Here is a 26,802-nt window from a genome sequence, read left to right on the forward strand (position 1 = left end):
AGAAAATGATGCTCTTAGTCTTACTGTCATAGAAAAAACAAGTGTCTTCGTTTCAGCTCCATTCTCCCCATCAGATGGGGAGACCATCTTGCCTCCTCAGGCCTAATTGCAGGTGTAGGAGGGTAAATAAAGCCTTGGATCTGTGTTATGCCTCACCTCCATCTCTCACATCTAGGAAGGAGAAGTTAATCTTACGTTGTCTGTCCCTGATTGGAAAAAAAGAGGGCTTGGAAAGACTTGGCAATAGCAGGAGGAACAGAAATGGTCTGAGGGGGCAGGAGGTGTATGTTGCAGTTAGCTGGCAGTCTGAGCTTCAGGCAGCTGTAAGGCTGGCAAAACAGATACCCAGCGAGAAATCTGGAGAGTTGCAGGGAGCTCTGCTGCACTTCTGGGTAGCAAGAGCACAGCTGCAGCAGGAAGCAAGGTTACTGCGCTCTGTGAAATGGCAGCCCTGCAGCTGCTCGCTGTGTTACAGATGTGTTGGAAGAGTTCAGAAGTCAAACAGGGCTAGAATAAAACTGAGGGCATTCCTACAAAAAAGGGCTAATTTATAAATCAGTTATTTCTGGCCTTTGAATAGAGTTAGCACTACAAAGGAAAGATTGTACACAAGCTTAATGGTAAGTAAATGGTTCAGTGTTTTAACAAACATGATTTTTTTGCATATGGTTGGTTTGCTCACCACTGATGAGAATTGTGTTTATCTTTGGTTAAGGTGGAAAAGATAATAGATATGCTTAGGTGACATCATGGTGTTGTGATCTGCTCTTTCTGCCTTTGCCATGATCACTCAGTTGTATTTTTGATTAAGGTGGGAACACATCACAGTTACAGTGGGATTTTCAGTTCTGAGCAAACTAAGATTAAAAACAGGTGATGATTTAGGAAAGCTTAGGAAAAGAATTGCTAATATTGTTTGTGTCTTGGTCTTTGAAAGTTGTTTTGTTTGTTTGTTTGTTTGGGGTTTTTTTTGGTTTTTTGGGTTTTTTTTTATTAAGAAAAACCTTTCAGCAGCAGGATACTCAGAACATATATTGGAAATTTTATGCACATTTTCCAAAACAAATACTCTGTAACAGTACAGTACTACCAAAATTTTTTAGGCATTGGTGTTGACTATTTTGGCCAAGTGCATTTAAATTCATATAAACTGTTGAAATTTAGAAAATTTGTCAGTTTAATAGAAGTCCTTCCTTGATAAAAAATAAGAACATTTGATAAAACAAATCTTGTCTGTAGCCTGCTTGATTTTACAGAATTTGGAGGGCCCTTCCAGCTTCTCCCAGTTAGTTTTTCATTGCAAAAGATACAGTTCCATGAGAGACCATGTATGCAAAAGTCCATGGAAAAAGGAAATATTTAGGGCCTAAATGTTAACAATGAAATCTTGTATAGTGAGGGAAAGGATTTTTGCAACAGCAAAAGTGCAGCAACATAATCATAATACATAGATAATGTTCATAAAACAGTTAAAAATATTTGTATGAAAATATGTTTTACATCTGCCAGTGCTATTCTGCAGTCTTAACAGTTATGCAAATACAGGTGGTGTGAAAAATCAAAGCAAAAAGCAGCAGAGTTTTTGCTGGGCTGGTGTGCTCAGTGGGCAGTGGTGTGCGCAGACAGGGGACCCCAGCCCTGCCCTGGCGCTGACAGCTGCCGGGAACCCACGTGCCTGGTCCTGGGCTGGCAGGAGAATATTCCTTAGAGTGTTCTGCAGTGTGTTTGTAAATCTTGCTGAAACATCTGCAAACTTGTATGGCACAATATAACCACAACTGAATGATAAATAACTGTGATAAAGTAACGCCACAACTTGTAACTGTCTCTGCTGAATGTGGAGCTGTGTGTTTTGCTAGGGAGTCAATATTGAACTTCATAGTTCCTGTAAAATTTGAGGCAGTAAAGCTTCCTCCTATCTCTAGAAAAGTTACAAATCACATTTTAATAAAAAAATAACGGGATGATTCACAGAAGCTATTTTTCTCCTCCTTTGGAGACCATTTATAGTTGTTAAGCTCTAGCTATATGCCAGTTATATATGCAATTTAACTCCATTTTCCCTTTTTTTGGTGGATAATTTAGCAACAAGATATCCCAGTGAAAAAAGGACCAGAAATATCATTGAAACTAGCAGTGAAGACATTTCACAGTTATTACAATGATCTTGATTATTGCTAAGACCACAAAGGGTTTGGTTTTTCTAACACTCTCCTTCAATAGGAAGGGCTCTGTGCAGTCAAGCAGTTTTGGTAATGCAGTTTGTTTCAGAGCTCTGCTCATTCTCTGAAGTTTTTCTCATGCTGTTAATAGAACAGGTTTGCAGGTGTGAAGGAAGAAATGGATAGTATAGTTTTATTTGCTTGCTACTCTAGAATGTAAAGCCTCTCACTTTCATAGTTAGAAACTTTTTATCCAGAAAAAAATGCTCTGTCAACTTTCCAGATGATAGAACAGATATATGCCCAGTTGCAGTTCTCTGGTTTGAAGAGAATCCAAGAAGATTTCTCGTACAAATCACTAGTAATTAACATCTTAGAAGAATTTAGGAATAATACTTTTGTTGACCATTTTGGGTTTGGGCTGCTAGCTGGAAATACTCCCCAGTGTATTTCCCCATGCTTTAACTTGAGTGAGTCATTTTAGGTTGGAGAGTCTTCCTGTGCTGCTCCTCAGCTTTCATCTCCATCGTACACTGTGGACTTCCCCTGGGAACTGGAGAGTGGTGCTGTAGGTGTCTGCCCACAGCTCTCTGGGTGACCTCACCAGCAGCTCCTTGGCTTCCTTGGCAGATCATTTTCCTCTGCAAAAAGCCAGGAGAGGAAATGCTGGAAAGGACCAGACAGCCTTCCCCCAAAATCCCAAAGCAAAAGGCTGGGCTGTGTTTCTAATACCTCTCACTAGTAATGCTTCAAATCTATTATTTATTTTCTAGGATCTTTTAAGTAAAGTCTAATGTGGATATTTGCTGTACTGTGTTAGTCTTAATTTTGTTGAATATGGAAGTTCTGTATTTTTGCCAAATTTGTGTTAGGGAGAATGGGAAGACTTTCATACTTTTCTATAATATTCTTGAGTCTCTATTTCTTGTTGTTCGAAGTATGTTTTGGAGAGAATGCAATGTTCTTTATTTTTGCTGCAAGCTGTTTTAAGTGATTGGTCAGAGATATTTTCTGTACACATACAAACACGTGTACACATGTACGTGCAGACACATGTACATACATGCATGCACACACATAAACATATAGAAGCACCTAGACCAAACTCTTTAAGAAACTGTTTTTCTTTTTTTTGGTGTTCTCTTTCTGTAGTAGCTTCAAAGATTTTTAACTGATTTTCTGCATTCTCATCAAATACAGTATTTGGGCTAAGTGTTAAGGTGTCAGCCTGCCCTATTTCCTCTTCACAGAAGCATTCTTCACACCTGCAGCTTTCTTCTGTTTTTCATACCAGAAATACTTGCATCAGTCTTAAACCTTTGTCGAGTCACTGCTGACATGTATTTCTGTAGCTCTTTATTTACAGTGTGGTTCTCTTTCTTGATATGAAATGTCAACATCTGTGCTGGACAGGTTAATTTATTTGGAGAAGGTCATGACATCACTTAAAGAAAGGCTAGACCTTCAACTGAGAAAAAGGTTTAACATAATCCTTACCTGTTATGATTATGCTGAAAATAAGCTCGTTGTAATAAAAACAGTATGTCAAACTGAATTAAACATTGTCTCTGGTATAGGGAGGAATCTCACCACATTAAAAAATTGACACATGATATTTTTTTTCTCTCTTCTGAGAGAGAAATAAATATTGCAATAAACAGAAGACTGTTGCTTCAAATAGTAAATTAAGGTAGTTGAGTGGGAATGCATTAACTCTTTATGTGACACATTTACATTTCAGTAGATCTGTTAATGCTGTTGTAGTTTTTGGCCTTCTAAATATATAAATGATACTTACATTTAGTGCTGCTTTACATCACCTGATCATACTGAAATCAGTTTTGTACAAAGAAACTCGTAAATGGGTCTTCCACTTGAAGAATAGTTGAAGAAACTGTCCAATACAGAGGTGCTTGTTTTGAGCTGGCAAAGTTCATGGAGCACATAGTGCTGTCCTAATTAGTCCTTCTGGCATACTGGAATGCTGAGCTTATACTACCTCATTGCTTGTAACAAAACCATGGTGTTTAGGAGGAGGTAGAAAATGCTGAATGTATAATCTTCATTTGTAATTACACCAGGAATATCAACTTAAATATTCAGGTTTTAAGTCTTTCTTGCATGCCTTGATGGTTTTTCCCTTTTGTGAAATAGTTGTTAATGACCCTTTCTTAAATTCCCTTCATCTCCTTTGATCATCTGGCTACATTGATAGGAATTGGTTTGGATGTTTAATCTCTCAGGCATTATAGCGTGACAAAATGAGGTAGTACATATGGTAGCCACTGCAGTCTATTACGTGTGATGGTTAAGTATATTGCAAGAAAAACCTCCTTGAATTCCTTTAATTTGTTTGGTAGCTAACATTTTTTTCCAGTTTTTTGCACTTTTGCTCTCTGAGATGTGGAGGAATAGTTATTTACACTTCATGTGTGAGAGGCACTGAGGACTGAGGTGAGCTACTGCCTGTGTAGGCTTAGTGGGAAAAGGGGTGCCTGGAGGATGTTCATTGCCATAGTCTTCAGACAATGCAAAAACATCTTTTTGGCAATCCCTAGGAGCAGTAGCTGTCCAAGATTCTCTGACACTGTTGCTCTCCCAAAAAGGAAAAAAAGTGCAACAGGCTCACAAATACTTTCATTAACAGTTAATTTCTGTATTATTTATAATTTGCATAGTAGTTCCAACACATAAAATATTACCCTTGTTTGATAAGTCACAGGGGTGCCTTACTTTGAGGTGCAGATAAACTGTATCATCATCCCTTGCCAGAAATCAGGTACACATTTGCTTATTGCATGTTATGTAAGGTCTCCTTTGAACTTGCTATGTGTGATATTTCTCAGGAGCAATGATGCTTTTCAGAATGCACCGTGAGACAATGCAAATACTGTCAGTTCTCAAGATCCCAGTTTATGGGAACTTAATATTTTCTGAAATATATTATTGTAAAAACTATGATCAAGTGATGACAAAAATCAGTAAAGCTGGGGGATTTTCAAAGCAGAGACAAGTCTGAAACACCTCTGCTTCGTTCTTCCTGTTGTGCTCTGGTACCAGCCTCTGCTCAAACCTTAGGTTTAGTGTCAGTTCTAATTCTTCTGAATTTATCTGACAGATTTATCTCTGCCAACCACAGGATTTGTATGCCATCTCATACTGTAGTTTCTGATGCCTTAACTGATTTGTTTCCTATCTGCCTCGTTCATCTTTTCATTTTTGGCAAACTGGATTTATCTTGTTTTTATGATTAAATGGAAGGAGTTGCTAAGGAATGAGGTCTGGATCCTTTATTACATTTTAACATTGTTCCTTGGAAACCTGATTATATCTTGCAAATTAGAGTAACATTTAAAAGGTAATAAATGCTGCATAGCTTGTTAAATATTTTTTACTTAGAGATTCTTACTGAAGCAAAATAATATTATTTCAAACTTTGCTAAGTGTGAAGTGTTCTGCTATTGCTCTGTGTGTTCATTAGTAACTAAGCATTTGCCATGCTAGAACAGAATTACTTTGTCTCAAAGACTTTACATTCAGAGTTTGATTTTATAACTGTCAGTTAAATAATGGCTTTTTGCTAATAATATTTAAATATTTATCACTTCTCAAACCATCGTGATAAAACAAGGGGAGTATTTTTCTAGACAAATTCAAATCCATGTGTGTCAAGCCTCTGTTTAATTTTCAACTACACAGATGATACCTGGCTTTTGTTATTTGATGGGCTATAAAATTTCATTTTGTGTCTGATGCATTGAAAATGCACAACATATGCGTATATTTTGTTGCTGCTGATAATTGGATTAGAGTTTTGCCAGCCATACTTGCTTTTAAGCATTTATGGGATAGATCCATTTGCATTTATAAAAATATTTTAATTGGTGTTTCTAATTGGGAAGCGTTCACAATCTGTGTGGTTTTTCTTCCTGTCCTGGCATCTGAATACCTTACAACTTTGCTTGTGTGAGCAGCTTTCATTTGTAAGGAATTCTTTGACGGTCTCTGTTCTTGAGATGTTTCTTGACATTTCTCAGTATTTTTCTGTGATGAAAATCTTGTTGCTGATGACAATGAGACACTGAAATGAAGACAGTGCAGAGAGCTAATTGACCTAGTATCAGATGCCCTTGGGCACAATGTATTTTCAGTCATCTCTAGATGAAAACCTTAAAAACAAGTATGTTGAGTTTTCTTTTCTAAAAAATTCCCCCTCCTCCCCACCCCATTGCAGATTTTGGCTTCTTATCATCCATGAGGATGCAACTGATCACTTTTGGAAAGTAAATATATCATGTGATTGCCTCTGACAGGACTTTCAGTGACTGAAAAGGACTATTTCTTCAGCAAATCCAATTTTCAGTGATGCTTTCTTGAAATATGTGCTTTTAATGGAAACTAAAAGCAGTGATCAGGAATACGTGCACTTGTAGGCAAGGATCAGGAAAGCAAAGTGATGGACTGAAGTGTGCAATTAGGAAGCTAGATGAAGAAAAAAAGTATATTTGTGGAGAAACAGGAGTGAAACTATGAGTAAATAGAGCACTTAAGCATTTACTATAAAGGAAATTCCTGCAATGATGCAGTGGACCCAGGAGTACTTCCAAGCTGTGAGGTAGAAACTGGGTTCATATCCCTCCTGACCTGTATTAGATGGGAACTTCACGAGCACCAGCTCTTTCACCTTAATTTCTACAGAGGGGACACCCTGGTGGAGCTTTTGTGAGTGCAGTTGACCCCCAGCATTATGACATATGGACAGTCACATTCTGCTGCTTGCTCACAGAAATATGGGAATACTTAATATAACCTCTCCCTCTGGAGCTGTAGGGAGATTGTGGTTTCTGGCACGCCGGGGCACAGCACTTGCTGCTGAGCTGCTGCAGTCCCTCCTCTGAGTTATTGGTCCAAAGGGGAGCTGCTTGTGATGTTGGAACCAGAATCTCACCCCAGAATAAAACATTCCCATGCTGGGCCAGCACTAGCAAATGGAAAATTGGCAAAGTACAAAGAAGCAAGTCAACGAAGAATTATTTTTGGTCCACTGAGGGATCTAAGATAGGTTGCTCTCTGTACACAAGCAAGCTTCCATCAGTTACCAAACCCAGATCTGGCAGTGGCATTTTTACAACTAAATCAGGACTTCCCAGTGTCATGTAGTGAAACTGAAAATTAAAATTGGGAGACATGCTACTTCTTCACTTGTTGGCTTTCTAAAAAGAAATGTGGTTTTATTACCTTTATTTTATAATGTAAACTTCACTCATTTGAATACATGTTTTCAAATATATGTTTCAAATTTCAAAATTGTAGTTCATGGTAAGCGTTGTCCTTTCAAGTATTTTAAAAAGAGTGTGATTGATGTAAGGCATTGTCCTTCCACTGAGGTATACCTGGCTAGAGCAGCAGGTGTACCAGGTGGATAGTCAGGATTCCAGGCAGCAAACTCCTCTTGTGCAGTGTATTTAGTAATTGTAAGTCATGGTGGCTTAAGGTTTGCTTTGATTTATAGACATAGGATGTCTTTCTTACACAGGGTACCATGGGGGCTCTCTGCTCTGGCTTCTATGTATTTCCATCTCCCCTGCTGGAGAATGCCAGAGCTGGAGAAGGCTGCCTTGTCAGTTTGTTAGAGGTGAATGTTCCTGGGCTTTAGCCAGGGTCATCTTCCAGGTAGAACAGTTTCCAGCTGCCTATTTGCCTGAAAAATCTGTCCATTATAAGTTATTTGAACTCAGAATGAGGTCATATTTCATTTCAGGGGGGCTGGCCATTTCAGTATCCCTCCTTCACTTCAGGGGATTGGGTGTATATTCTGTAGACTCTCACTGTTCTCAAATTATGTGCTGTTGGTCCAATGATAGTTGCTAATTAGAGAATATAAGTGGAAAACCCTCGTGTGTGTTTCAGTTTCCAAGATTCCCTGAACCCTTGGCATATACTTCGTTACCAAACAACTGAGAGCTTGCATTCAGAGTGATGGGATAGTATTATACTGGCTTGTCAAGGCTTGTGCTAGGAAAAGAAAGAAAAAAGGATTAAATGATTGAAAGAGGAAAGCTCATTTCCTCCCCTTCTCCACTGTGGCTTCTTTTGGTTTATTTTTATGCCAAGATCAAGAAAATTACTGTTTTATGGACAATATTTACCTGCTTCTTTTAACCTCTATTGCATAAGATGGCTAAATACAGGAATGCACGTGCAATATTTATGTTACTGTGAGACAAAGATATGCTCTTAACTTGACCTGATCTGAAAACAAAAGTTCTTTTGGTCAGAATCACTCTCACTTTTATGAAGTCTGTAATGACTATGTGGCAGCTCGTAGTGTTAATGATGTTTACAAGTACCTCAGGTTTCCCTTTCCATTTGGGATTAAACCGGTTCCCTGTAAACACATGCCATGTCTTGAGCAACAATGTCACTGAAATGTGTAAAGCAGTTCTCATGTAATGTGTAATTTTAAAATTGCCACTTATTTTTCTGTGAAGTTGCCTTTCTTGGTAAACTTTTGGTTCTTAATTCATGACCATTGTGGCTGAATCTACATTTTCTTTCCAGATACTTTGCTGGGCTGTACTTCTGTTCTGAAGAACTGCTAGGTAATGAATGCCAGTTCATTCAGTGTTTTGCAGGGCTCAACCACCTGCTATCAGAGTAGGTTAGAGGATAAACTGTGACTCATTGCAAGAGAGTTCATCTTAACTGGTGCCCACAGTGAGACCTGAAGGCAGTGAAGTTATGCAACAGCTGTGGAGATGAATTTAACAGACAAATACTTTATGCAGTACTGTTTAACAGACAAATACTTTATGCAGTACTGACAAAAATGTGTGGAAAGCTGAACATAAGAAATCGTGGGAAATTCTCCATTTCTATTTGCCCAGTAAAATCTCAACCATGATACAGTCACCTTCTTTGAGGTGAAGAAGATCGCCTTATTATTTCAAAACTGGTTATACTTTTCTATCTTCTGTTTGACCTTTGCAGACATAGTTAGTCTTGACTTCTGTTTTGCACAGAAGTCAACTAACTTCTTCTTTTCTTCAAGCTGCACATGGCCAACATGACTGTTAGATTGCAAGTATTTTCTTAAAGGCTGTTTTGGCAACATGCAGAAGGACTTGCTGCAAAGAACAAAATGGCTGAAGGTAGAAAAGAATATTTAATTTCCTGGAACTTAACAGGATAGACTACTTAGACCCTTGATTTTAATTTCTGTCTTAGCTTTTTCTAAGCACTTTACTTAATTCTTTTGTCTTTGAAAGGAGGGAACTTAAAGATAAGCATCCAAAACTGGGAAAAAAGGTATTAAAAATAGTGCTCTAAAATACCAAACATTTTGAAAGAAGTAATTTAAATGGGAAAACCATCATACCATTGGTGATTGCTTTTACTTCAGTAAGTTTTCCTTGAGAAATTCCAGTGTTCTAGGTATGTTGAAATGCATGGGTATCCTGCTGTAATTGGGAGTGGAGTCTTTCTGCTCTCTTACATTTGCCTTTCCCTCTCTCAACAGGATGTACCCCAAAACAATATATTGACTCATTTTCTTACTCTCTTTTACTACTGCAGTGGACTAACCTTGACTTAGTACTGGATTGGGTGGAATTGATCAGAACTTTGTCTGACTGCTGATCACTGGTACAGGTGGTTTTTCAGGGAAATTGGAAGGCTCTCCTTTTTAATGCTCCCTGAGGGTATCTTGAGTTATTTACCAACTTTTTCCGTGAACTTAATACCTGTAAAAAATGTTTTACTGTTATTGCATGGAGTCAAGCTCTTTCATGTAGCATGGGGGGTTTTTTTATTATTATAGTGATATTTAGAATAATCGGGACATAAACTTTATTTAGCATGCTTGATCATCAGGAAGGCATAGAGGTCTGTAAGTATTAGTATCTTGTATCCTTTTCCTGTTGCTCTAAGTAGATAGCATAATCTTTTCTGGCCTTTTTTTTTCCTTTTTTTTTTTTTTTTTTTAATTAACGTTTGACTTATATGTCAGGTAGCTGCAAACCAAAAATCTAATCCTGCAAACACCAAAACACTCAAGAAATTTTCACAGATAAGGACTTCTGCTGACGTGGAGATTGCTGTTGATGAACAGTGGTTCACTGCATGTAATAAGAAATCCTTGAGTGGAATTGTTGGCTCTTAGAAGTGTGAAGGTATCTGACAATTAGCTTTAAAATCTTTTTTATCTTTCTATAAAGAATTACTTCACTGAAAGCACTCCCATGTGTCTTATAAGAGAAAATAAGAATTCTCCAAGGTGTTTCTCTTAAAAGCCGTTCTCAGAGGTCTTACTATGCAGAATAAACCTCCTCTTGTATCTAGACCAATTTTCAGAGGCTTTGACGAGGCAGTTTAGTCTGATATGCACCATAGGAGTCTATTAAGTAAAATATACATAGATTGAAATTCCTGTGATACTACCTTTTCTAAAAAAATAAATAAATTTCTTCATCCTGCAGGTATAATATAAAATTGTATTACAATAATGTTTTTTTCTTCCACACTGATACTTTTTGCTTTTAATGACATTAGCCTAGTTTAATACTCAACCATTTGGCTCAGTAATGATATCAGGTATTTAGGTCCAACCAATTCATATTAGGAGATACTCAGATTCTAAGTAATGCAAATATTTCTACAGATCTTTCAACAAAGCTGTATCTCAACAACCAGCTTCATGTGCTCCATGTGGGGTACTCTGTTCTGTGGCGAATCCCCTGTACTTGGAGTGTGTTTCCTTATACTCAGCTGTAATGAGTTCTTAAGAGACTGAGTCTCCTTGGTGTAGAGGTTCAGCATGGTTTGGTTTCGAACTCTGGATGTGGCAGCCTTGCCAATTGTCGTCTGTGACAGCCTGGAACCAGTGGTGCCTCTCTGTAATTAGCAGTGTCCCACAAGGTTCAGTGATGTTTAACTTGTTCATCAGTGACTTGGATGAAGGGCAGGAGCCTCCTCAGCAGGTTCAGTGAGAGCACAAAGCTGAGAGGAGTGGCCAACAGCCCAGAGTGCTTTGCAGCCCTTCAGAAAAGCCTGAACAGGGTGGAGAGATGGGCAGGGAAGAATTGCCTGAAATTCAGCCAAGGCAGGGTCCTGCACCTGGGGAAGAACAACCCCTGCACCAGTACAGGGTGGGGGCTGACCTGGAAAGCAGCTCTGTGCAGAAGGACTTGGGGGTGCTGGTGGACATCAAGCTGTCCATGAGCCAGCAGTGTGTCCTGGGGGCCATGAAGGCCAGTGGGATCATGGGGGCATTGGGAGAGCATTGACAGCAGGGAGGTGATCCTGTCCCTCTGCTCAGCCCTGTGCGGCCACATCTGGAGAACTGTGTCCAGTTCTGGGCTCCTCAGGACAGAGAGAGATGCAGAGCTCCTGGAGCTGGTCCAGTGGAGGACAAGAAGGATGACTGAGGGACTGGAGCCTCTTATGAGGAAAGGCTGAGAGAGTTGTACCTGTTTGGCCTCCAGGAGAAACAACTGAGAGGGGATCTCAATGTCTGTCAGTATCTGCAGGGAGGGTGTCCAGAGGATGGAGTCAGACTCTGCTCAGTGGTGCCAAGCAATAGGACAAGAGACAAAGGGCAGAAAGTGAGGCACAGGAAGCTCTCCATGAATGTGAGGAAGAACTTTGCTGTGTGGGTGACGACACGCTGAAACAGGTTGCACAGAGAGGTTATGGAGCCTCCTTCATGGGAGATACTCCCTTCATGGGAGAACCATTTGGACACAATCCTCTTGGGTCAGGTGTCCCTACCAGTGGTCCCTTCAAACCTTACCTATTCTGTGATTAATTTACTTGGTAATACTGAATAATTCTACTAGCATGTCCTGAATGTCCTAAAAAGGATGGGAGATCTAGTTGATTGTCCACTGCTCAGTGTCCGAGTGACCAGTATGTTACTTTGTGTGGAGAACTTCACTGGGTCTTTGTGGAATGAGTAGTATTTGGAGATTTTAATCAGCTGCTATGCTGCTGCTTTGATGCAAAATTCAAGAGAGTAATCTGAAGGAAGTAATTTTGGTCCTGTGTGTTTTGCTTTTGATCTTCTGAATAAATTTATGTTTACTGTAAATTTATAAAAGTTAGGAAACTCAAGCCAGAAGCATTACTGAAGTCATGCCCTTAGCAAACCTGGTAAAATACTACTCATAAAATTTATGAGTGCTCCTCATGTAGTTTCCTTCTTCCTTTTTATGGCCATTAACTACACTGTGGTGTTTCTGGTTTGCTGGTTATAATCCCACCTGACATCTGCATATGCTGAGACCCTATGCTGTGTCAGATCTATACTTTCATATCATACATGTATACCCGCACTGTATTTACAAAATGCATTAATCACAAGATACTCTTCAGAGTTAGAAAGGAGTGTGCTGTAGATAAACACATGTTTAGGAGCTTTAGATTCCCTGGATTTGAAGGGCGTTAGGCTTGCTAATGTAGGCATAAGGCTCCATGTTGGGCTTATGCTTTTTTTTTTTTTATAATTTGAATAGAAAGATTAAAAAGTAAAGTTGCAAGGTTAGTAAGAAGGAATGAGTAGGACATAGTGACTAGAAATGGAAGTATTGATGAGAATTTGTCCAAGTGTGTTGTGGTTTGAAAAACCTCTTTCTTTCATGCCAACATCAAAAACACTGCTTAGATAGAGATAATTCAGTATTCTTGAGACTGAAAAACCTCTTTCTTTCATGCTAACATCAAAAACACTGTTCAGATATAGATAATTCAGTATTCTTGAGACATTAATTGAAAGATCAAGCACCATAAGTCAGCAAGGCAAACTTCCTTATTTTAGTCTCATAACTGTATATTAGCCCAGTCCAGTAAGTGGAATTTACTGTAAATCACTGTGATTCTTGTCCTTCCTGATAACACCGTATCACATTATCAGTTTGAAACACTGCCTGCTCACATTTACTTGCAAACTGCAATGCTTCTTTTTTGTACATATACGTACAAATATTTCAGTATCTGTTTGTATACATGCAAACTGTATGTCTTGTTTTCAAATGTATCTTGACAAATGTATTTTCCAACTAAGAATAAGAGTGGATTTTACTGGTGGGACTTCATAAGAGGCACATGCATTTGTGTTCAAATAGAAGTAAATTTTGAATTCTTCTGGATATGCTGCTAATTTTCTGCATGAAGATTTCATATTAGAAGTAAAAAAGTACATTTCTGTTGTATGGATACTGAAAATTTGAGGTATAAATACAATGTATATAGATCCCAACTGCAAACACCAGGAAACAGTTGTCTTGATTTTCAGATTCCTTACATTTTGTCAGTATAAGTCAAGCATGCACTCAGTCAAAAGTATGTGTATTTTATATCCCAGGTGTCACAGACATGGAACCTCACCAGAACTGTGCCTGATACTTATCTGCAGTTTCAGGGAAGCATGACCTTTTCCATCATCAAAGACCAAAGGGCCAAACTGATACATTGAGATCCTGCTAATGAGCAGAGAGAATAGAAAACCATCTTTGCAAGCTGGGACAAATGACACTAATGCAGTTTAATAAGATGCTGAGTGGTGCTGCAGTTTTGTCATGATCAGCCTTGGGAGAACCGGTTGTAGTATGGCTTTTCATCCCTTCTATTGTAAAATAAAACTTAAGCCATTATGGACAGGTTTTCCCCTTACTGCTGAGCAGGGAGGTAACTGTGAAGGATATCTACCCCTTCCTGTAGCTAAGCTCAGCTGGCCAGCAGTAACATGCAGGGACATCCCAATTCAGTTGTTTGTGGTCCATACCTTCCTTCAGAGATGCATGAAAGTGCTCTGAAAACATAAATATCTAGAAGGTACATATTTCATCTATGGAAGCAATGTAGTGAGTTGTCTATAATTTTTTCTGAAGTAGTGCACAGCTGCAGTATTTTATTTTATTAACAGTGAATTCTACACCATGGGCTATTAGCAGAAGTTATCCTGTCTGCCTTAGCTGTTTGTGAGCTTTTTCCAGTACCAGTAGTGGGTTAATCTGTGAAGTTGGATCTAAACAGGAAATGGTTAAGGTATATATGTGATAATGAGTGAAAAAGAGAAACCAAGTTTGAGTGTAGCTAGGATATTTATTTTCTGAGAAGGTGGTGTTCTGCTTGACTAGAATGCTTGCTTTATTTATAGAGAAAAATCTCCCATGCCCTTAGCTCACAGGACAGTTCTGGCTCTGCTAGTTGCTTGGTAGAAAAAGTATTTTTTGGAATGCGACTGCAAAACATTCATGGCATTTCTTGGCAAATAAGAGATCCTGAGCATTAAGGAAAAGTAGTTCTTGTTTTGTCTAGTTCTAGTAATGTTCATGTTTTGGGCAGACTTTCCACAAATACAGGTTTTTTTTGGGAGTATTTGATTATAATAGTGAAAGTAACACTATGATATGAGTAGCTGCAAGGTACTGACTTGTGTAGGAATTACCAAGCTGTTTGATGCCAGTCAGTCCCTTTGTCCATTGTGATTCTTTGAATTTGTGCTTCTGCATTTTTAGATTTTCTGTGCCTTTTTCTTGTGAAACCAGGAGACTGACACTTCCAGTATGATCTAAATTTTTGAACAAAAAGAGTGTTCAAATTATAAACTCAGAATCCTGTAAACATTTTTCAAGAGAATATATCAGTGTTGATGTGAGCTTCAGTGGAAGTAGTTATCACTGAGCAGCTTTTGCTGTGGCAGCTAAGAGCAAGTATGTGTGAGGGGAGGTGGCCTAGCACCTAGTGACTTGCCTGGATGGAATTGCCACAAAAAGGCACTTTCAGTGCTGGCTGAGGACACAGAGACAAAGTGGGTGGCCATTCTGGGTATCTTCTGTGTGGCTCCTCAGCAGGCTGATGTAACTACATGGTAGACAACTGTCCATGTAGAATCATCCATTTAGAAATGATTTTTGAGTGCAAGCACAGGCATTTGGTGTGGAATATCAGAAGTGCTTGTTACTGCGCACTGTATAATTCATCTGCTTGCTGCAGGAGTTCAGGGGTGTGTATTTTGGATAAAGAATCTGAAAGTCTCAGTTGCTAATTCAGCTCTGCAAACCCTCAGTGCCTCGACTGAGACAGGTCACACTTATCTCAATATGCAAATATCTAAAATGAGAAGGACATCTGTTAACATCATAGGAGATTGTGTAGATGATACAATGGTTGTAGCAGTCTGAATTAGGTAAAGTGCTGTGATAATGCCACTACGATGACTCTAAGCCACCAGTATAATGCTGCTGTGAAAGAATCTTCTGCAATGCATTAGACACCATATTTTTGGGGAGAAAGAGAGGAATGCTAGTAGCATTTTGTAGAACCTTCATGAGACCTCATTTGGAGTATTGTGTCCAGTGATCCTCCTTTGCAGTGAACAGGGAGATGAACTTAAATTGGAGAAGGTGCAAAGACAGTTTAATAAACTGCACAACAGGTTTATTCTGGAATGACAGTAGAAAGTTAACTTATGAGATGAGTCTTTGGATTTGAAATGCTGAGGTCTCCAAGGGGTCTAAAAGGAGACTGAAGCTGATTGTTTTGATTATATTCATTTGGCACTAACAACATTCTTCAGTCTCTCCAGTTGTTGCTAGTGGATAAGAAAAGCATGTTTTTTCTGCTCTTCTTCCAAACCCTTTAGTAACAAAGTATTTTACTTGTTCCCTGTTCTAGTCCCCACCTCCTAACATTCATCATTGAACCAATTACTAGATCTGGGGTCAGGAATGAATCAGTCCCCTCAGGAAAGTGAACATACGGTATATATTTTTATTCCTTTTTTGTTAAGTTAAACACAGTCCATTTATTATGATCATTTAGGAGCAGTTGCTGCTTAGCAATTACTAAAAACATGCAACTATTGCAAAGACATCGAAAATAGCAAGTTGTAAAGCTGTAGTAGAATTGTAGCCTTTCCTATAGCTGTTTTGCCTTTTATAGGGTATTGAGAAGCCTTTTATACCCTTTTATAGGGTATTTTGTGGGGTTTAGGACACGTGGAGCAGATACACAATGGAATCTGCAGAACTGAGCATTCGTCGTGTGGCTGCCTGCAGCTGCACGTTCATCCCGAAAGGAGCATCCCGCGTCTCTGAGCTGTGCTGAGGCACAGTGAAATGCTGGGTTGGTGATCCAGAGCAGGTGTAGCATTCTTTCTGCTACTCAGACTGTGCTGTTTGGTTCAGAGAGGTTTCTCAGTCATTTGTCACCTCCTGTAGCCCAGAACAACTGTTCTCAGTAAGTGATGTCTTGCAGTTCAGTTATCACTCTGCCTTTGCATTTTTGGCATTTCTGTGAGAAAGCTGACTTGCAGGGAAATCAGCATTATCATCAATGACCTCAGATTCAGGAGGGGAACTATAGAAGTAAAATAAGATGTGAAATTCTTTCAAAAGCTCTAAATTTGGTATTGAATTAAGTAACCAGAATGTGGGCTGGAAGCAAAGAATGGTAAAAAGAAGTGCTTCCATTAGGTTGTCTTGTTATTTTCAGAAAGCTGTGCAGTCTGAGCCATAGCGTTTACCACATATTCATGGCGTAGCTGCTTCCTGGTAAGTGTGCAACAGGAAGAAGTGTTGTTCTTAAATTAGTAAGTGAAAAAGTGGCTGATAAAGGATGGGCTACAGCTTTCTAGATTTTATTCCAGACAGGATTTAAAGAGAAAGTTTCTTTTCAATGTCTAATTGTAGGGCCAGATAATAAAAGTAGGATGTAACTTCCTGGAGTTGACAGGTTCAGGCCACTAGCAAACATTCAGTTGGCTGTGAAAAGGCTCTATGCTTTATGTGACTGTTGTCATTTAAAAAAATATCTTAGTGAATGGCTATAATGTAAGCCTGGTTATTTGTAACCTACCTTGTAGGCAGTGGTGCACTCTCAAGGAAGAGAACTAGTAAAGTAGGATATTGTTCCTGCTTATACTAGTAACTTGCCATGTGATTTTACACATATTTCAGAAGGAGACAAGTAACTTTGAGTAGATCATTAATGTTATAATTGAGGCCAGTTGAATGTTGCTTTTATTTTTTACCATAAAAAAGCAGTAGCTCCCATTCAAGATGAATTCTCTTTCAAAAATGAACTGAGTTCAGAAGACTCTACTTCTACTTGGCTGACTAAATGTAATAGCAAACTTTTCAAAAATTCTGGCCATAATATTTACATTAAACTGCTAAAATGGATCTGACTTATAATTTGCTTTGAGATTAAACATAAAAAATGTACTAGGGATTATGTTTTATTTGAAAGGGCTTATACTGTGGTAAAATTCTTTCCTGTTCAACACCTTACAGATCATCAGTCTGGGTGGAAGAATGTGCTGAAACCTTTCAAGGACAATTGTATGACAGCAACGGCACTGTTTATATTTAAACATCTCTATTACTTTCTAGCAATCCCTTCACGATGAATTCCTGTAATTAGTGGTTCCTGAAAGTCTCAACACCTCCTCTCTCCCTCAGCTCTCTGAAGTGTGAAACTCAAGGATCAAAGAAATGTTAACTATATTGGCTTTAGGCTGTACAAAGTATAATCCTAGATCACTTGTTTGCTGGAATGTTCTGGGATTTACCGGTGTGACCAAGTCAACTAGCACCAGCCAGACTAACAGCTGTAGTGATGATGCTAAAATCTGCTTGTTCTAGAGAGAGATGTTCTGAGGTTAGCTGGGATTCTTTTGAGTGAGATAATTAAGCAAGAAACCTTTTTATTACCAAACCCTCCCCACTCCTTTCATGGAAGATTTAAATTAGTTCATTGCATGATTCTGTCACTATTACACTGGTAAATTTTCCATGTCAGGAAACCATTAGATGGTAAGAATCATTGTTTTCCTGCTTCTTGCAGGCTTGGGGAGGCACAGGCACTTTTGTTTGTGACAAGATGGGGAAAGGGATGATTCTTGTCTTCATACTTGTCTTTTGCAGGGGGGAAATTATGGACCTTAATTTGTAAATTATTCTCTTGACCTTTCTGTCAAGGACATAAGTGTGGGTGAACTAAGTGTATTTTTCATATTGCTGGTGATGGAAACTAGAATATAAACATCATGGTACAAGGGATGCCAGGAACTTGTGAGGAAGGGAAAAAAACCAGTAGAAAGATTTCCTAAAATAAAAGGAGGCAAATACGTTGTTCTGTGGCTTTTTGATCAGTTTACCAGTGATAGTGATTTTTAAAAAATTTATATTTATTTATTTTTATTATTTTGAGGGGTTTCATGTATGTATGTGTTGGATTTTTTGTTCTTTATTTAATTCAGAATCAATCTACTACTAATAGCTGTGTTACTAATTTCCTGTTATCCTAACTAGCAAAGCCATTTGAATATACTGATTAATAGGATATTCAGAGTGCCAGCTTTGGAGTAATGCCTCAGATCACAAGTGATAATTGGTTTCTGTATGAGTTGTAGTCATTGCATTAGTTAGGTTTTGAAGCCCAGTTCCCAGAGCATGATCCATATTGACTGTCCTCCTTTCTCCATGGGAAGTGACAGTGGTGAATTTCCTGGGTCAGGCAATACTGGGGATGGGAGTCAGGATAACTAAATCTCTTCCTGCCCTCAACACCAGCACGAAATATAAGAAGTGGAAGAACAAGCAGTTGTATGAATTAAATGTATTCATGTGACTGTTTGAGACCTCTTCAGAAGAAGTAAGAATAAATACCATCTTACATTATCCTAACACATACCTTTCAATGTTGAGTGCTTATCTGCCAGATCTGAGTATTTTGAACATTTTTATTTCCCTGTTGCATTTTGGATCAAATAAAGATAATTAGATACCACTTTCAGCATTGAAGTGTACTTAACTCAGTGTGGCTCAACAGAGGAATGAGTGATTTATTTGTAAATACTGTGTTCATTAATGATACTGCATTTATACTTAATTTTTATATGTTGGACACACAAAAAGGTTGTTGGAAGGTTGTGTTGTTGTAGTGTACCTAAATATTTTTGATAATTTGCTATTTAAATATAAAGTAACTGTTCTATGGGATTTTTTTCAGTTAAATCAGGGACATATTTTTTTCTTTTTCAATTCGTTATTGGAAAAAATCAAGACATAATAGAAATTTCTCTTTAGCAGAAAATTTCTAGCACTGAATGATTCATCTGTACTCATTAAGTAAAGTATGCTCTTATTAAATGGCCACAGTAGCAGTAATACAGCAGTAGCATTGGAGGGATCTGTCCAAAATCCAGGAGTGCAACACAGGCTGGTATCTACCCACCTGGAAAGCAGCTCCATGGAAAGGGACATGGGTGTTGAGGTGGACAGCAAGTTCCATATGAGAGAACAGTGTGCTGCTGTGCCAGGAAAGCCAGTGGGATGCTGGGCTGCATCAGCAAGGGAATCACCAGCAGACATAAGTTAAAAGTCGTGTCTCACTCTACTCAGTGCTTGCCAGGCCACACCTGGAGTGCTGTGTTCACTTTTGGTCCCCAGTGTGCAAAAACGCGTGGATATGTGGAGAGGGTCCAGAAAAGGGCCACAAAGAGGATCAAAGGACTGGGAACCTGCCCTGTGAGCAAAGGCTGAGAGAATGGAGTTTGTCAAGTCTTGTGCAAAGAAGCCTTAGTGGCTACAGAGATGGTGGAGACTCCCTTTGTACAAGGAGTCCCGTGGAAAAGACGAGGGGTAATGGTTAAAAGTTACTCTTGGTGAGATGCTGATTGAACAGAAGAGAAAAAATTTTCACAATGGGAACAATCAGCCATTGGAATAAGATCCCAGGGAAGCTGTGGATTCCTCAAGCATTGGACACTTCTAAGATTTGTCTGGACAGGGTGCTGGGCCATCTTATCTAGGTTATGCTTTTGCCATGGAGGGCTGGATCAGACGATTCAAGGGGTCACTTTCAACCTGGTATTCTATGATTTTATAAAATCATTTTAAATTCAGCCGAAGCACTGTTAACTCACCCACACATTAGAGGCAGGGAGATTTGAGACAGAATAGGAAGATGTCTTTGGTTAGCTCGTACTTTGTGGCAAGAATAGATGGAGGTACACTACAATCTACTTTCTTCTGTAGAATAAAGATAAGAACACTTACCCTTGGTAAATAGTGCCAAGAAAAACCTGGTTTTGATTAAAACCTATTTTTCCCCCTGCCACAGTACTTAATATATTTGACTGATTCAAGGGCTGTTTTCTCTTTGGAAAAAAATGGGTTTAAAAGATATAAGTAACTTACTGTTAATGGAGATGTAGATTGAGTTTAGATTGAGACTTAGACTCTAAGTAGCTTTATTCATTGTAGAAGGGTTTTGTTTTTAAATTTAAAAGAGTGGATGGTGTTAATCTAACAGCAAGACATAAGTACCTACATAGCCTTCATACAACTGCCTCGACATCTAAATATATAGGTGTCTGTGGTGAGGTATTTAAATGCCTAAAATTCTATTTCTGTGCTGCTGGTTTGGCTTTTCTTCTGCCCCAGTTCTTCTGGGATCCTGAAATTAAGTGTTCCTGCTCATTAGCCCTTGTACAGATCTCTTTAACACCCATCATTAGAAATGAGTTCTGCACAAAGCGTAGCAGCCACGGCTATGGCATGCTAATCACTAGGACTGTGTAGGAACCAAGAAAACACATGGAGTTAGTTGTTGAGAAGAAATTTGGAAACTACCAGGGCAAGAGAGAAGCACAGGAAGTGAGTGGGGGAGTAAGGAAGTGGGAAAAACATTGGAAGGTGAAAAGCGATACGGAGAAATGAACAGATCTGTGAAGGGCACAGAGAGCTGAGAGATTAAAAGGAATGGTGGTGTAGGAGAGCTGGAAGCTAGTGAGACTCTGGTTGTGGGGTGGGAGCAATGTATCATAAAATGAAGTTCTTGAGATGAAAGTGGTCACTGAAAAGAGGCAGGACTGGGGTCCCAAACAGGAAACTGAGCCTAAAGACAAGAGTGGATGGGGGCAGCAGCACATGTCCACAGGATTGGCAGTAATAAGGCTTGGATGAGAAGTGGCCAAGTTTTGAGGAAGGCTGAATATCTGTATTGCGCAGGATGGAACTTCTTTTTAGTGGCTACTGTTTTTAAAAAGCCAAGCTCAGAAAGCTACCTTGAATAAAGAGCTACAAAGAACAGATCCTGCAAAGCTGGGAAGGTGGCGATTGTCTAAAATATGTTAACTGAGCTCCTGAAGAGCTTGCCTTAAAATTTGTTAGTTTCCATGTCATTGGATGCCTATCTTATAATAGGATGTTGATGTTTGTATACAGCTTGTTGACTTCTGTTTCTTTAAATGGCATGCTGCCCATACATTTATTCTGGGAAAATACGTGCAAAAACCCTAGAAGAATCTAGGAAGTATGGTAACAGTCAGGTTTTAAATTTCTGTTGACTTCTGGTAAAATCTTCTTTGAAAAATTGTACCTCACCTAATTTTCCAATTACTTATTTACTTGCATGATGGAGAAGACGAAAAATTGTTTTCTTTTGATCTGATGTAATTGGAGCTGTATTTTAGGAGAACTAATTCAATCTTATCTGATTATATCCTGACCATGGTCAAAAGTAAGGCTGCAATTGCTATTTAAGGAGACTGGTTACAGAGGTTGTGTCATATCAAATACATTGCTTTTCTACTCTGTTACTGTTAAATGGGCTGCTCTAAATTAGATGGTCTAATTCTGGAAAATTTGAATATGTGCAGGTGGACTTTTGTGTCAGCAAAGCCACACTTATTTAATTGGAGCTCCATATGTCTGCAAAAATTGATTCCATATGGTTGAATGGCACATTTTGAAAATGTTTCTTTAATTCATACTAGTGCCAGGAGAAAGAATAACTCTATTTTTTGAGCTCCTTAACTGAGTGACAGTGCACCTGTACACAAACCTTTTTTCAATTTTTAAAGCAGTAATTGAATATGTAGGATTTGCTTGTCACATGTTAACAGCTTTAAGGTAGCTTAAATATGTGGCTAAAAAAGGCTTAACTGTGTGCTCTCTGTTTGTACTCCTAAAAACAAATGATGAAATATACCTCAGTCATGCAATCCCACCATCTATTAGGTTGAATTTATATGAGTTTTCTTTCAGAAAACTCATTTAGGGTCATATATGCATACATACATTATATATATAATCACACTGGTCAAATAAAATCCAGGTTTTTAACATGGGGAAAACAGCTTTGAGTTTGCTTCTGGACAACCATATTATATTGATGGGGAATAATCCTGTGAGAAATGCTGGAGATACGAATTTTTAAACTGGAGCCATAAAAGTTGATATAATCATGAGATGAAATTATGAGGAGTAATGTAAATTAATTTTTTTTTTTTTTTTTTTAATTGTGCACAGGTACCTAAGGATAAAACTGGCCAGAAGATAAAATCTGGGGGAAACTGGGGACCTTGACTATTCTTGCACCTGAGTAAGTGAATACTTAGTGGAAGTCAGCTTTAAAAAATGTTAAAACTGTGAAATATTTTTCAACATCTCCATGCCTAATTGCAGTTGTAACTTTAGACAATACTTTGGCTTTTGAATTGACAAAGACCAGAAGTAGTAGGGCTACCTGCAAGGGAGGGAATGTGGTATAGAGCCTCCAGTGCTTTGCAGTAGGTTTTCTCTGTATTGCTACCCTTGAAGTCTCCATAGAATGAAACATAGCCTTATAAACAGGATTTCTTGGAATTTTGATGTTTTACCTTTTCAGTTATTTGCCTTCAGACTAATGTCTGAGTTTCTTAAAGCTTAGTTTGATCTTGCTGGTTTGTAATGACAGTAAGGCACTGAGACTCAGCAGAACTGGAGGTCAGGCCAGGTCAGATATGAAGTCATCAGAGGGTGAAGGCTGAGAAGATGACCTCATGGAAGGTTGTCTTGGAAAGGATGAATGTTCATTTCATGAGGGGTTTTTTTGAGACAAAAACTATTGTCTTGGTTGGGGTTTTCTTTCACTAAAACAGGACAGGGACAGCTTTTCTTCATCAGCTTGGATGGGGCATGTGGTAGACATTCTTTGGCATCTGGAGGCCCACAGTCCTACACAGTTTTTTGAAAGACAGGAAGAGTATTTTCCATTTATCCACCCCAAGCATTTTTCTAGTTGCAAAAAATTATTTTGCATGTCAAAAAGGTATGTTGATGTGTTACTTATTATTTAACACATTTATTTAGTCAATATATTAATATGTGAAATTTCTGTAATATTAATGAGCAGATAAATTTTTTATAGAAACTTCTCCCTACTGGTAACATTTTTTTAAAAATGGGCAAGTTAATTGAGTTTTCTGAAACAATTGCTAGAGCTGGAGCCTTTCTTCCTGCTGGCATTTCTCATGCAAAAGAATTATCTTTGGTTTTAGAAAGCTTTACTAAGCTGAATATCCTTACTGGTATCTACATTAAATTTTGAAAACAATACTTACCAGCTGAGTCTCTCAATTTAATCTGGTCTAAACTTGTTACCAGTGCTCTTCATTCCAAATATGTGCCGTGGTATATTCATATTCTTGTACTTAATGCATTAACTTATAAATTGATATCCATCACATTACTGTATTAAAAAATGTGCTTCATTTTGCTAGAGTATTTACTGGTTTTGTCCATGCAGTAAAGGAGTAGACAAAAATGTCTCTCATTCTTTTCAATATTAAAGAGAATTAAATATGTAACCTAAAAATCTTCCAGGTTTTGTGAGCTATACACACATGAGACTTTTAATTCATTAAGAAATGCATCATGGTAGCATTTAGCATTATTATTCTTTGATTTGTAAGTTAGGTACTGAATTACAAATATTGCCTGAGACAGTATTATAAGTAACTGGTTGCTTTCCTGTGCACTAGCAGTTCTCATTGAAATTCTGGTTCCTTGTCTTGCTGTGTATGGTTTTAGGAATTAGGTCTCTGGACTCGCAAACAGGTGCAAGGTTTATTAAAGAAAAGAAGTTCAGTGTTCTTAAATGATAGTGGCATGTTTTGAAATCACAGTTGGCTCAACAGCTCTGTTTTAAATCCAGCAGGGACCTTTGAGAGAGGTTTTTGCCTTGTTTCTTTCAACTTCTATGCCAACATGAAGCAAATGTTTTCATTTATTTCCTGTGTTATCAGTCCTACTCTGCATATTTTAGTCTATTGCTTTTGACAGTGATGAAAAGCAGCTATTTCCCAACGTTTTGTATTTTGGGTGCTACATTAGCTCAGCAGTTCATTTTGGGAATATTTTGTTCTCCTGATTTGTTCCCGTTTCCTCATTTGAAAAGCAGCGCTAGAAATTTCAGATGAAATTGCAATCTTCTTGGAATTGTAGTTTAGGTTTTGTGCTTGTGTACATGAGACAGGAGCTTGCCCATGCAAAAGAGAGGCAGTCATTCTGCTGGACTGGAGAACCTGTTGGTATAGTGACAAAGATACCATGTCAATGTTGTGCTACTTTGTACTTGAAAATTGTCCTTAATTGTTGTCTAATAAGGTAGAAGTCAAGAACTAGTGAATTAAGAAATGGGGATAATCCAATTGAATTGTGTAGTGTGTTCCTTCATGAATATAGGATTGATCTCTGGGTGTTTTACCGAGTTTATTATTTGCCAGTCACTGTAGTTCCCACATCACCTACAGATTTTCTCATTCAGACCTGAAACTAAGTGCCTTGGGGCAAAATTTTCTCTGTTAAGCATGAAAATGAACTGGCCTTGGTTTTGAGAGCATCCTGTGTGTAGCAGTTCTTGTGCCTGCTGTTCTGGAAAGATCAACAGGTTTTGTGCACTCTACATCTGAGTGTGAAGAGGGATAAATGTATCTGTGATGTAACCCTCATTGTTCTGTGTTTTGCTCTTTTCCAGGGATTGGTAGGTATTAGTCCGTGCCATATTTGGTACTATTGCTGTAGCCTGTTGATACTGTGGATCAAGCTTTTCAACTTCTTTTTTTAATCAGATAATTTCACAGAGATTGCTATTATTTTTGTAAATCACAGTGTAGGGTTTCTGACAGCTTTTTAAGATGTCATATGCTCTGCTGTTTAAAGTGTAGAAGTCTCTGGGGATTTAGAACACTTTCTCTACAGTATCTCTCTCACAGAGATCAATTAAGTTTCTAATTAAAGTTTTATCAACCTAGCATCTATTGAAATCCTAAAAATGTTGATGTTTGTTGAGACAAATATAGGAGGTTTTCTAATCTCATGAGAAAATTTTTGTTGAGGATTGTTGGGGATTTTTTATGTTTTTGAGAGTGTTTCTTTGTTGTTCACAAAGTGGTGTTTCATAATGGAAAGCTTTAGTAGCTGAAAATTTTAATGAAAAGGAGCCAAACAAATTTATTTAAGCAACTTTATTGATTTAAATAGCTTGTTCTCAGGTTACAAAACTGTAGTTGTAATCCTTCCCCATTGTTTTTGTCTTCGAAAGGACGCTTATTTTGATCAGACCGAAAATGTTGATGACAATTATATCTCTTTGTTTCATCTGAAGCCTTTCTTTGGTGTTTGGAAAGTTGTATATCACTACATTTGAAAGGTACCAAAGTCCTGTGGTTGGCCTCAGCATTAAAATATATAGACACTTTCACTTTATGAGGCTGTAAACCAGATAATTCATCACTACTGATGACCTGGAAGTAGATGTGGGCTTTTAAAGAACAATATGTTATATTACAAATTCCTTGGAAGGAGGAGTGTTTGTTTTTAGGAATTCCTGGAGAGTGGAAGCCTATTAGGATGGTATTATATGTGTAATAAATCATGTACTTGGCCTAGGTTGTTTTTTTTTTTTTCCCTTTTTCTTTTAAGGTCCAAGACCGTTTAAACATTCTATCATAATCATAACAATAATTAGTATCCTCTCTGCAAACACAGAAGAGAGGGGGAAGCTTTTCTTTTTTTGCAGTGTAATATTCTCAGTATCTATATAAATAAATGATAGTGTGTGGCATGATTCACATGAATAGCAGTGCAGCTGTATTGCTGCTGTCTGCCCAAATAACAAGAAATGAGAGGGAAAGAGGAGGTGATGGGGGGAACATGAATCGAAGAGGAGCATTGTGGTATGAATAAATTGACACTGTGGTTTTACTGGGTGGGGGGGGGACACTCATTACAGGAGGCTTCATCTGCTTGCTGCTTTCCCATATTTAGAAAGCATCTTTAGTGATCCTTTTTGCAAACAGCTCATGCAGTAACTGGCAAAACAGAAGCAATTAGTGGTGTAATCTCAAAGGGAATCTCAAGCTTCACTTTAAGTGCAATGATTAAATCCACTAGAGTGATAACCATTGCTGCCAAGAACTCCTGTAATTGGTCACTAATGTATTTTGTTGTAGCAGTCGATAACTACTGCATTTCATGCATGTAATTAGTAATGCATATGCGTTTGGTCAGTAAAATTGAAAATCCTGATAACCGAGGGTAGAGGGGGTGGAAGGAGCACAGAGCTGGAGAACTGAAATACTGCTCTGTTGATAGTACCTAACTAGAACTGTGTGCTTCAACAAAACAAGTGTCCTACTGTGCTGGAATACAAATGGGCTGTCTGTGGCAGGATATAGCAAAGACATTTGGCAGAGAGGGATTTGAAAGCTTCTGGCATAATGTAATTGAATTGGCCATTTCTTTAAAGATACAGCAAATTGTTTGCTGCAGCATTCATCATCATGAGGAAGGTCAGACAGCTTGCCAAA

The 26,802-nt window shown here is 38.3% G+C and overlaps 1 protein-coding gene across 1 annotated transcript in view; it reads left to right on the plus strand.

Moving 5' to 3' along the window:
* Nucleotides 1-26,802, plus strand: part of TBL1X (transducin beta like 1 X-linked) — a 196,804-nt gene that overhangs the window by 31,548 nt on the left and 138,454 nt on the right. The window contains exon 2 of the mRNA XM_033051951.1: nt 22,481-22,553. The gene's annotated coding sequence lies outside the window, so the exon portion shown is untranslated. The remainder of the gene's footprint in view (nt 1-22,480; nt 22,554-26,802) is intronic.

This window comes from Catharus ustulatus, chromosome 2 (genome assembly GCF_009819885.2).
Source record: "Catharus ustulatus isolate bCatUst1 chromosome 2, bCatUst1.pri.v2, whole genome shotgun sequence".
Classification (NCBI taxonomy): domain Eukaryota; kingdom Metazoa; phylum Chordata; class Aves; order Passeriformes; family Turdidae; genus Catharus; species Catharus ustulatus.